The 12,614-nt window shown below is 40.2% G+C and overlaps 1 protein-coding gene across 1 annotated transcript in view; it reads left to right on the plus strand.

Moving 5' to 3' along the window:
- si:ch211-276f18.2 (glucose-fructose oxidoreductase domain-containing protein 1) overlaps positions 1–12,614 on the plus strand; it is a 112,933-nt gene that overhangs the window by 75,660 nt on the left and 24,659 nt on the right. The window lies entirely within an intron of this gene.

A 12,614-nucleotide genomic window follows, 5' to 3' on the forward strand; every position in this document is an offset into this window, starting at 1 on the left:
TCTCTCTCTCTCTCTCTGACTAACTGGTGTGGCTCTCTGGCAGGGCGAGCCTCTTAGCTCCACCTGGGGTCACTCTGAATAGTCGCTCAAAAAAGCTCTTTCCAGCAGGGTGAAGTCTGTCACTCATTCTTCTGCTTTTTGTTCATTAATCTTGTGGTTATGACTCGTAGACTGAGTGTTTCACTTTTTAATTTTTGTTTTTTCTGGAACACACAATGCTTCACAAACATGATGACTGGGAGACTTGTTCAACCTCCGGCAAAAATGCACCTGCTGACTCACTGAGCAAGAGAGATAATTAGCAATAAAATACATCAGTGGCCGCTTATTACTGGTGCATGTGTGCGGATAGACTTACAATCATGAATACTTTGTGTTGCTAAATGGGGCATTAAATAACGTGTGATATTTCCTTTAACAAAGGAAGAGGAAAAACACCCTCCCCTATGATGGTTGAATCACAGTGTGGGGGCCCAAATCACAGCGTAAGGGTCCCCTATGCTCAACTGCGCTGGCGGGAACCTTGACTTGAGATAAACTCATTCAGTCACTTAAATACTTCTTGTCATCTTCGTTGAATAAAAGATGGTTTAAACTTGAAGCCAACTAATTTTCCTGTCATTTTAAAAGGTTTGAGTTAGTACAAAGTAAATTTCTCCTTTATCATAATGTCTGTTAGGAGAAATCAGACTTTATTGTTAGATACATAATTCTGGTGAAAATTTCTCTATCACGGATACGTCATAAAAATGTTACACAACCACTCGCCTTGGTTTGCTGTGAAATTATTCTGTGACAATGAGGAAGATGGACAGAGCAGCACTTCAGAGAGCTTGTCTGTCAAAACGTTGACTAATCAGGATGTAGTATGTGCAGTCTCCGTGTATGTTCCGCCAAACCACTGCTTTGTTCTGAAACTGAAAACCACAAAAGCACAACTGAAAGAACTGTGTACAAACACCTACTCACTAAAAGTGAAACCAAAAATGTTAGGGGATGCTGTTTTTAAAGACATTTTAGATATGACTTTTCTTTTCCCTTTTCTAATACTTTTCAGTGTGAGTGGGTGTGTGCATGCTTTCCAGCTGTTATCAACAGATAACCAGTAACACTGGTTATCTAACAGCGTGCACAGAGCCTGTTCTGTTGTATTTATAGCTCATTTATTTAAGTGTCATGCAGGAAAATGACTCTATGGCAATTAGCTGATTATTATTGACTGCAATGATGCTGCCATATTGACATTAGAGCAGCTGTTTACCATGAATTTGGTTTTTGATCCAAGCTCTAAATTCAAGTGATATTTTAACCTCCTTTTAACTATGCATATTCATATTTTCATAATTTGAAGGTTTGTTTGTTTGTTTGTTTGTTTTTTGTTGTTCTTCCCCTTCTTGGAATATAAAATCCCACATAAGAGCTTTGATCATGTTTTGTCGTTCCCTTTTCTGTCCCCATTTCGCCTCTCCCCCCAGGCTGCCTGGCTCCTTGTCCACTGTTGTTTAATGTGGCTTTCTGTCATTGTAAGACCAGCCTGTGATGTTAACAAGCCAACTAATCTAACTTTTTTGGCAACTATTCCTCATACTCTGTTTTACATATAAGTTGTTGAAGGGTGGGCTGTGGGTTGGTTGCACCAACACAAGCCTGGAGCATGTTGCCCATTTTATGTCAACGTCTGTTGAAATGACCAGAAAGCTTCTTGTGCTGAGTTTAATGAGAATTTTCAGCCATCTGTCTGCATCACTCTTTCAGAATGTTGTAATAACAGATTTTCTGTAAATTATCATTCAACAAGAACAATATGTTGAATTCCAATTTTCAATTTATACTCAACAAAAATATAAACGCAACACTTTTGGTTTTGCTCCCATTTTGTATGAGATTAACTCAACGATCTAAAACTTTTTCCACATACACAATATCACCATTTCCCTCAAATACTGTGCACAAACCAGTCTAAATCTGTGATATTGAGCACTTCTCCTTTGCTGAGATAATCCATCCCACCTCACAGGTGTGCCATATCAAGATGCTGATTAGACACCATGATTAGTGCACAGGTGTGCCTTAGACTGCCCACAATAAAAGGCCACTCTGAAAGGTGCAGTTTTGTTTTATTGGGGGGGATACCAGTCAGTATCTGGTGTGACCACCATTTGCCTTATGCAGTGCAACACATCTCCTTCGCATCATCCGTGAAGAGAACACCTCTCCAACGTGCCAAACGGCAGCAAATGTGAGCATTTGCCCACTCAAATCGGTTACAACGACGAACTAGAGTCAGGTCGAGACCCCGATGAGGACGACGAGCATGCAGATGAGCTTCCCTGAGACAGTTTCTGACAGTTTGTGCAGAAATTCTTTGGCTATGCAAACCGATTGTTCCAGCAGCTGTCCGAGTGGATGGTCTCAGATGATCTTGGAGGTGAACATGCTGGATGTGGAGGTCCTGGGCTGGTGTGGTTACACGTGGTCTGCGTTTGTGAGGCTGGTTGGATGTACTGCCAAATTCTCTGAAATGCCTTTGGAGACAGCTTATGGTAGAGAAATGAACATTCAATACACGAGCAACAGCTCTGGTTGACATTCCTGCTGTCAGCATGCCAATTGCACGCTCCCTCAAATCTTGCGACATCTGTGGCATTGTGCTGTGTGATAAAACTGCACCTTTCAGAGTGGCCTTTTATTGTGGGCAGTCTAAGGCACACCTGTGCACTAATCATGGTGTCTAATCAGCATCTTGATATGGCACACCTGTGAGGTGGGATGGATTATCTCAGCAAAGGAGAAGTGCTCAATATCACAGATTTAGACTGGTTTGTGCACAGTATTTGAGGGAAATGGTGATATTGTGTATGTGGAAAAAGTTTTAGATCGTTGAGTTAATCTCATACAAAATGGGAGCAAAACCAAAAGTGTTGCGTTTATATTTTTGTTGAGTGTATTTACATTTATATAGCGCCAAATCACAACAAAGTTGCCTCAAGGCGCTTCACACAAATAAGGTCTAACCTTACCAACCCCCAGAGCAAACACACAGATGAGTGATAAGTTAAAACTCTCTCTGAGGAAGAAACCTCAAGCAGACCAGACTCAAAAGGGGTGACCATCTGCTTGGGCCATGCTACAAACAGAAATTACAAAACAATTCACAAAACGAATACACAGGAAATGTTGCCGGTGCACAGAACAGGAGGGTTACAGAAACAGACACCACACCCATCTCTTCTTCTTTTTTTGCAGGTTGTTGAAATATTGTCCACCTTGGTATTTCATTCTCTTTCGTGTACATCTCTTAATCTTACTTTGACCGCATGGAGGGTTGACCTGGGTGTTTGACCTGGGGTGGTTCCTTGGTGTGGTGGTTGCTGCAAAGCGTGGAAAACTGTCCCAGCCATACATTAATAAACCATATATTACTTACGGTAATGATGATAGAACTAATTAATTAGTAGTTTTGTGTTGTTAAAGTTGGTAGCTTCTGAAAACTCCATGAACCTTCCTGAGCATTGAGAGACAGCGATGAGACGCATCCTTTTTTTAAACCTGTGCTGTCTAATGTTGAATTGTGTTGTATTCTAATCAGGGCATTCCACAAATGAAATAATAGATGAAACAGTGAATAGGTAGTGGCAGGCGCTGCAAAGCCACGGCATATATAGAGGGGACCAGAAGTGTGCCCCCCACGTCTCCCTGCCAGAAAAAAGAGGATGCTATTTGGCATTTTGTGTATGAAAATATTCCTAGTGGCAGATTTACCACACAGTACCATACTGTTTGTACAACTGCATTTCTTAATGTTTGATATAAATAAACTCGAAGATATATTCAGTGACTTGTAATTTTTTTCACTTTCTGTATCCTGACCAGTCTTTTTTTTTTTAGCTGTCTGTAAAAATGATCATCAAGGTGTGTTATACTAAAGGGTCCCCATACTTATGCACCCATTATTTTGCTTTTGTATTTGTATTGAATGTTGTAAAGATTTTTTTTTTCCTCTAAGTTTCAAGTTCATAGTTTAAAAATTTTACATGAAGCCTTTTTAATTTTATGTATACCAAAAATCAAATGTGTAAAAGCTCATGCCAAGAGCTTTGTGATGTCACAAAGGCAATTCCCAAACTATCAGGAATGAGAAAAGAGGCAAAGAAAGACAGAAAACAGTAAACTTGGAATCAGATAAAAACATTTTTCTTAGTTGATGATTTACACAAACTGACTCCAACAATTTACCTAAACTGACTAGGGATGCACCGATCCACAGTTTTTCACTTCCGATCCGATACCAATACCTGAATTTGTATTGTACTGAATCTGCCGATACCAATACATTTCCGATCCGATACCAGAGCTCTGTTTGCTTTAATATTATTATTATTATTGTTGATTTTATGAGGATTTTCTTATAAAGGAGACCTGAAAATTGAGCTAAAATTGAACAGAAGGTGCATCTAAGATGAAAGCCTAGATTTGATGTTTTAGTGAAAGAATTAAGTACTTTTATTTCTTATAGACTTTTATAGCCTTATTTTTATAGACTGAAAGAGAAAAGACAGCACTCTGTCTGTCTGTCTCTCCCTTTGTCTCTCACCCTCTCTCTGGCTGTCTCTCTCTCTTTCTCTCTGTCCCTCCCTCCCTCTCTCTGCCTGTCTCTCTCTGTCTCTCTCTCTCTTTGTCTCCCTTTGTCTGTCTGTCTCTCTCCCTCTCTCTGGCTGTCTCTCTCTCTTTCTCTCTGTCCCTCCCTCCCTCTCTCTCTCTGTCTCTCTCTCTCTCCCTCTCTCTGCCTGTCTCTCTCTGTCTCTCTCTCTCTGTCTCCCTTTGTCTGTCTGTCTCTCGCCCTCTGTCCCTCTCCCTCTGTCTGTCCCTCTCCCTCTGTCTGACTGTCTCCCTCTCTGTCTGACTGTCTCCCTCTCTGTCTGTCTGTCTCTCTCTCTCTGTCTGTCTGTCTCTCCCTGTCTGTCTCTCTCCCTCTCTCTCTGCCTGTCTCTCTCTCTCTCCCTCTCTCTGCCTGTCTCTCTCTGTCTCTCTCTCTCTTTGTCTCCCTTTGTCTGTCTGTCTCTCGCCCTCTGTCCCTCTCCCTCTGTCTGTCCCTCTCTCTCTGTCTGACTGTCTTCCTCTCTCTCTGTCTGACTGTCTCCCTCTCTGTCTGTCTGTCTCTCTCCCTCTCTCTCTGTCTGACTGTCTCTGTCTGTCTGTCTCTCGCCCTCTGTCCCTCTCCCTCTCTCTGTCTTTCTCTCTCCGTCTCCCTGTTTCTCTCTCCCTCTCTTTTTTCTTTCTTTTTTCTCTCCCTTTGTCTGTCTGTCTCTCTCTTTCTCTCGCTGTCTCCATTTGTCTCTCTCCCTGTCTGTCTCTCTCCCTCTCTGTGTGTCTCTCTTCTTCTCTTTCTATCGCTCTCTGTCTCCCTGTTTGTCTCTCTCCCTGTCTCTCCTCTCTCTGTCTGTCTCTCCTTCTCAGTTTTCAATTTCAAAGGAGCTTTATTGACGTGGGAAACATGTTTACATTGTCAAAGCAAGTGTTAAGAGTAAAAATTAAGTTCTCTCTTTCTCTCTCCTTCTGTCTCTTTCTTTCGCTCTCGCTGTTTTCGTGCTGTGCAAGCTTCAAACTTTTTGTAAACACTTCCAAATATATCATCATCAATGCTCATGCGTAGGATTTTAATGGAGACTTTTTCCCTTTCAGCTTACAGAATCTCTGTTCGGCTCGTCCTCGGCTACACACTGAGCTGGCGTTTCATTGCGTGTCACAGCTTCGGGACAGTGAAGCAGCTAACTTTTTAGCACACGTTTTCAGCAACAATTCGGTTCATTTTTTGGAAAATCCGTGCTCGACAAACAGACGGACGTCGTGAGAGAACAGAGAAGTTTCAGAAGAAGTCGGTTTCAGCATTTTATCCGGATATTCCACTGTTAAAGGAGATTTTTTTAATGAAAGACGTGTGGACGGGTCCGCGCATCGGGACGCAGCCGGCGTGGTGCGGCGCCACAGGAAAAACACCTCCGTGTTGATAACCATTTGTAAAATCCAGGCGGCTTTTGATGGCTTTCAGTGGAGTGAGTATATGAGAAATTGTTTAACAGCTGGACATGTTCCAACTTGTCCTTAAGGCTTCCAACAGAGGTGTTTTTCCTGTGGGGGAGTGTCGCAGCGGCTGCAAGCCGACGTTGCAATCCGCCCGTACGTCTTTCATTAAAAAAATCTCCTTTAACAGTGGAATATCCGGATAAAATGCTGAAACCGACTTCTTCTGAAACTTCTCTGTTCTCTCACGACGTCCTGGATCAATAGAGCCTGAAATGTGGAGGTTTTCAGCTTGAAACAGGCTGACGACGGCGCCTGGGACCGCTGCGCAACGTCCCGCTCTGTGGGAAGTCCTTAAAGTGACAGTATCACCTCAAAATCTCTCATCAGCCGTTAAAATTTTCACCGAAAACCAGCTTAATTTTTCGAACCGTGTCCACTTCGATGTGCCTCACGGGTTTAGAAAAAATTTTGATCAAACAAAGCGCCAGTCTCTCAGCAACTTCTCAGACAAAGGAATTCCGACGAGGGGCTGGACGACTCCTCCCACAAGGAGTGCTCACAGGCGAATGACGTCACCGACAGGCGTGGAAAAACTCACGCATGCGCACGAGGGTTCAAGCATGTCTGACGTAAAAACATATGAATGAAATCCATATAGTTTTTGAAAAAAATAAAAAGGACCTATACTTTGACAGACCTCGTGTATATATATGTATATATATATATATATATGTATATATATATATATATATAAACACACACACACACACACACACACACAGTGGTATGTAAAGGTTTGGCCACCCCTGATGATTTCTTTGATTTTCCTTTATAAATCATTGATGTTTGGATCAGCAATTTCAGTTAAATATATCATATAGCAGACAAACACCCTGATATTTGTGAAGTGAAATGAAGTTTCTAGTATTTACAGAAAGTGTGCAATAATTATATAAACAAAATTAGGCAGGTGCATAAATTCGGGCACCCTTTTCATTATATTGATTTGAATACATTTAGCACTAATTATTGGAACACAAAATTGGTTTGGTAAGCTCATTGACCCTTGACCTCCTTACACAGGTGAATCCAATTATGAGAAAGGGTATTTAAGGTGGCCATTTGCAAATGTTTCCCCTCTTTGCATCATGAGTGGCACCATGGGAGCCTCTAATCAACTCGCAAATGACCTGAAAACAAAGATTGTTCAACATCATGGTTTAGGGGAAGGACACAAAAAGCTATCTCAGAGATTTCAGCTGTCAGTTTCCACTGTGAGGAACATAGTAAGGAAATGGGAGACCACAGGCACAGTACTAGTTAAGGCCTGAAGTGGCAGGCCAAGAAATATCTCAGATAAACTGAAGCGAAGGATAGTTAGAACAGTCATCGTCAACCCACAGACCTGCTCCAAAGACCTACAACATGATGTTGCTGCAGATAGTGTCTCTGTGCATCGTTCAATGAGACAGAGCACTTTGCACAAAGAGATGCTCTTGGATGCTGTAACGCAGAGGAAGCCTTTTCTGCGTACATGCCACAGAGTCACTTGAGGCATGCTAAAGCACATTTGGACAAGCCAGCTTCATTTTGGAATAAGGTGCTGTGGACTGATGAAACTAAAATTGAGTTATTTGGACATAACAAGGGGCAGAAAAAGAACAGAGCATTCCAAGAAAAATGCTTGCTACCTACAGTAAAATTTGGAGGTGGGTCCATCATGCTATGTGGCTGTGTGGCCAGCGCAGGTACTGGGACTTTTGTTAAAGTTGAGGGTCACATGGATTCCAGTCAGTATCAGCAGATTCTTGTGAACAATGACCCGTTTACTACTAGCTAAGTGGCGGGAAGACATTGTGTTGACCCGCGCTCGTATAGGTCATTGACACTTGACACATGCATATATTTAGACGACCCACCTTTTTGTATACCATGTAATTGCATACTTACTGTGAAACATGTCCTGCTTGAATGCGTTGGTTTTGCTCTTATTCGTGTGAATTTTTATGACGTTCCTCATCTTAAGACGTTACTTAGAGATGTTTCACAATCACGCATTGTAAGTTTTCTTAAACAGATTAATCTTTTTATTAGGTTTTAAGTTGGAGACTGTTCAATTCCCATTCACGCCAGTTGGATCTTTGGTAGGGATGTCCTGATCAGGTTTTTTTGGCTCTGATATGATTCCGAGTCATCTGATTTTGAGTATCTGTCGATACCGAGTCCCGATCCGATACTTTAAAAAACTGAATGAACAATGAACAAATGCTAAATATTTAATATTTTCATTTTAATCACCTTATTTTATTATTTATCACTTACAGTGCACTTCTCCTTGAGGTACCTTGAACAATCAATTAATAATCTACCAGACTTAAAACATGTACAAATTTCCATGTTATTTTAATTGTCTAAAAATAAATGTCCAAGGTTCCGTATGTTAAACAAGAAATTATCTAATCTGAAATAACAGGTGGTTTTAATTTATAGATGAAAGGTTTCTAAAGAACCATTTATTGATTTAGCTATTTTAATTACAAGTGTTCTAAACTTTTTAAACAGTAATCAGAAATTTTGAGGTAACAAACAACAAAAAAAACATTTCCAAGGATTTTTCTTTAGAAAACTGCTATATAAATGAGCAGTGCTTTGACATGTTTCTGTTTTGTAGCGATCAGTGGTTTCTGTACTGATCTGTTTTGTACAGATCAGTGGTTTCTGCCACTAGTCTTCCGTGTTTTGGCCCGACGCGTCGTTCCTATTGGACAGTGCAAAGCTACGTCACAGCTCAGAGCATCGAAAGTTCAAAAGTCAATTTGAAAAGTAAAAGGAAAAAAACAAAACAAAAAAAACTTACCTTTGCGTCCTGACAGTCCTCAGTGTACCCCTCTGATGCTTTATCAGTGTTCAACAAGTTCAGAGCAGCACAGTGAACGTGAATGAAGACGGAAGCTCTTTAAGACGTGCTCCTAAATGTGATGAGTGCACACGTTGCTCGTGCGCACACCATCTCTCGCTCCGTTTTGCAGACAGACAATCACAGTACAATTTTTTTTTTCTTTTTGTTAATTAGATGACAGATCGTCGTCCTGAGGACTTGGTCAGCACTGGGTTCTGCTGTGCACGGAAGGATGACTGAGCAAGAGTTTTGGTGGGAAAGTGTCCATCATCCTCTTGTCATTCCATCGAGACGTCAGGCTGAGCGCGTAAACACACCAACAGCAGTTCTGCGAAAGAAACTTTGCGTGAGTAACTCCCCCCACCTCTGTCCGGGTTACAATTCCATCTCTTCTTCCCAAATTCACTGCGCAACTCTTGTTCCCTTTTCTCCTCTGGAATCAGTTTTAGCCGCAGGCGTGTACGAGAATGCCCGGTTGAACTTATGTTTTTTCTTTTGTTCAATTAAAAAAAAAGATTGGGTTGACCTTTGACCGCGTCAGCCTGCCGACAAGCGGCAACGCGCGCTCCCGTCAGAAGCGTTGCGTCAAAAGCCGAGCTAAAGCGACGCTTCTGACGCCTCTAAAAAGCAACGCGTCTCACGCCTCTGACGCTTCCGACGCGTGAAAGGCCCATTAATCTGCAATAATGAGCTTGAAATAACGCTGATCAAAATAATGAGGATAAAATCTGTATCGGATTCCTGATCAGGATGCAACGTCCGATTTCGATCAAGTCTGAAACCACGTGATCGGGCCCGATATCCGATCACGTGATCGATTCGGGACATCCCTAATCTTTGGGCATGGTATTTTATTCCAGTTGCCTCATTTTTCGGAGGAGACTTTCAGCCGTCAGTCCTGTGTAGGGGGAGGCACACCTTTTGTATGCTAACGGACCTGCTTCATTTGTTGTAAAGGGTAGGGAATGATTCCGGTGAAGTAGTCGCATTCCTATACTACTGATAACCTACTGTTTAACCTATGGTGATGGATATTGTGGTGTATTATGGGTTTGATGTTCCAGGTGTATATTTGGTAACTGTTTGACACTTATATGACACTTATGTGTTGGTAGTGTCGTTAATTACTTATCAGTCAATCAATCAATCAATCTATCTTGAGAACAATGTTCAAGAATCAGTGACAAAGTTGAAGGTGCTCCGGGACTGCATCTTTCAACAAGACAACAACCCTAAACACTGCTCAAAATCTACTAAGGCGTTCACGCAGAGGACCAAGTACAACATTCTGGAATGGCCATCTCAGTCCCCAGACCTGAATATTATTGAAAATCTGTGGTGTGATTTTTAAGCGGCTGCCCATGCTCAGAAACCAACAAACTTGAGATGTTTTGTAAAGAAGAATGGTCCAAAATACTTTCAACCAGAAACCAGACTATATAGGAAGCATTTAGAGACTGTTATTTCTGCAAAAGGAGGATCTTTATTGATGTATATTACATCAATAAAGATGGATGGAGGGATGGATGCAAAGCCTTCCCAATACCCGATGGCCATATTTTGGTCTCAGGTAAAAACACATTTAATCCAAGTCAAAAAGACATCTATATGAATATTGATGTATTTTTTTTTCTGTTGGGGTGGCCAGATTTACGCACACTTTCTGTAAATACTAGAAACTTCATTTCACTTCTCAAATATCAGTGTGTTTCTGTGTGAAATTTCTGTTCCAAACAACCAATGATTTACAAAGGAAAATCATGGAAATCATCTGGGGTGCCCAAACATGTACATACCACTGTATATATACATACATACATACATACACACACCAACCCCATCCTTGCTTCAGCCCAACCTGACATTCCTGAACAGCTGCTGCTTCCTGCTTTTTCTTCTGTGCATCCTGTGCACAATTACTGAAGATGCAGGTGCAGTAAATATCCTGCATTTAACAGCATTAATGTGCGACTTGATGCTAGGGCTCTATATTTTTAGCAAAACTCATGCTTTAGTTATTCTGTTTATGTGCTGTATTAGTATTTTCTCTTGCACATTTTCACCTTTTCTTTGCCTTTACCCTATCCCAAACTGACATCACAACCTACATGTTTGTTTGATAAGATTAGTATACTATATTTATAGTTCTCCCTCCCCTATACCTTCTGAAATATTTTTTTGTTTTTAATTTTTTTTGCACAAGTATTTTGACAATCTGTATAAGTCACTTTATTATTTCATTGCATTTGTACTGTACAGCTGCATGTGGCAAATAAATCTCTGAAACTAACCTTTAATCATTTTCAAATTTATGGCTTCCCAAGCCCTAACTGACCTGATTTTAAAGCCAGAACCCAAAACATTCTTAAAAATATTATTATTGTTAGTAGCAGTAGTAGAGGCATTGACATTAAGCTTTTTAGTGTACTTGTCCATATGACAAGTAACCCTGGCAGTGTACTTGTCCTATAGGAAAAGCTGGTTGTCCAGACAACCCGTGAATGAGATTCAAATTAAATATTTATCATATATACTTTGCTCTGACTTGTCACTTAATAAAAACCTGTCATACTTCTTTTGTTTGTAAGTACTTTAACTTTAATATTCCAACATAAGAATTGCAGCTGAAATAGAAAAACCATTACATTTCAACATTTTCTGGGACTGAGATTCAGATTAAATATTGATCACATCTACTTTGCTGTGACATATCACTTCATGAAAAAGTTAATACTGTCACTCTCCTGTGTGGGTGGTAAAATTTTGCAGTTTTATTTCAGAAGATGTGGCAACAGAAACAGTTAATCTGTGTTAATACAGAGAGGCACTTATTGCCTTAATACAAATTAAAAAAATGAAATAAAAAAAGTCACTAAAAGACACAAAACATAAATAATGCATGGCCTGTACGTAATGATCCTGACATTTACTTTGTCTTCTGTTTCTGTAACTGCAGACTGTATGAAACCAACATATTTCATGTTTTGTGAGATCAGCTTTATTTTTATTTATTTTTTGTTAATATATATCCATTCCTACATTTGAGGCCTGCAGCATTTTCCAAGAAAAAAAGGTTGGGACAGGGGAGTTTATTGTTAATGGAAGAATTAGTTAATAATATTTACAGCCAGTTTTCTTGGGAAATGTCAGAGGACATGAACATTTCCAACTCACTGAATATTTCTTAGACTTCATTTATATCAATCATTCAGAAATACAAACAGTGTGGTACTTTATGGTAAATCTGTGTCAGGTAGGCAGTTCTCAAAAACAAAATGTCCATGCTGGAAGGAGACAAGTGAGAGAAGCCACCAAAACACAACTTTGGAAGAATGTTTGGCTTCTGTGGGTGAGTGGAGAAACTGGGAATATAACAACATTTTAAATTTTATCTTCATTTTACATACAGTTCCTACTTTTTTTTATTTGTGGTTGTTTCTGTTTCATTTCTGAAATTAAAGAACTGCTATAAGGAAAAGTGTTAACATTTTATTGTTTTTTTCAAACTTTGTAGTAGAACAAACACAAAAACCAAACTCTTATAAAGAAGGAAAAAATGCACAAACGTGCAGGAAAAACTGAACAATGCAGACTGATTTGACTCATGATTTTCGAAAGTAAGTGGTAACTTACACTCAACAAAAATATAAACGCAACACTTTTGGTTTTGCTCCCATTTTGTATGAGATGA

Source organism: Thalassophryne amazonica, chromosome 1 (assembly GCF_902500255.1).
Source record: "Thalassophryne amazonica chromosome 1, fThaAma1.1, whole genome shotgun sequence".
Lineage (NCBI taxonomy): Eukaryota > Metazoa > Chordata > Actinopteri > Batrachoidiformes > Batrachoididae > Thalassophryne > Thalassophryne amazonica.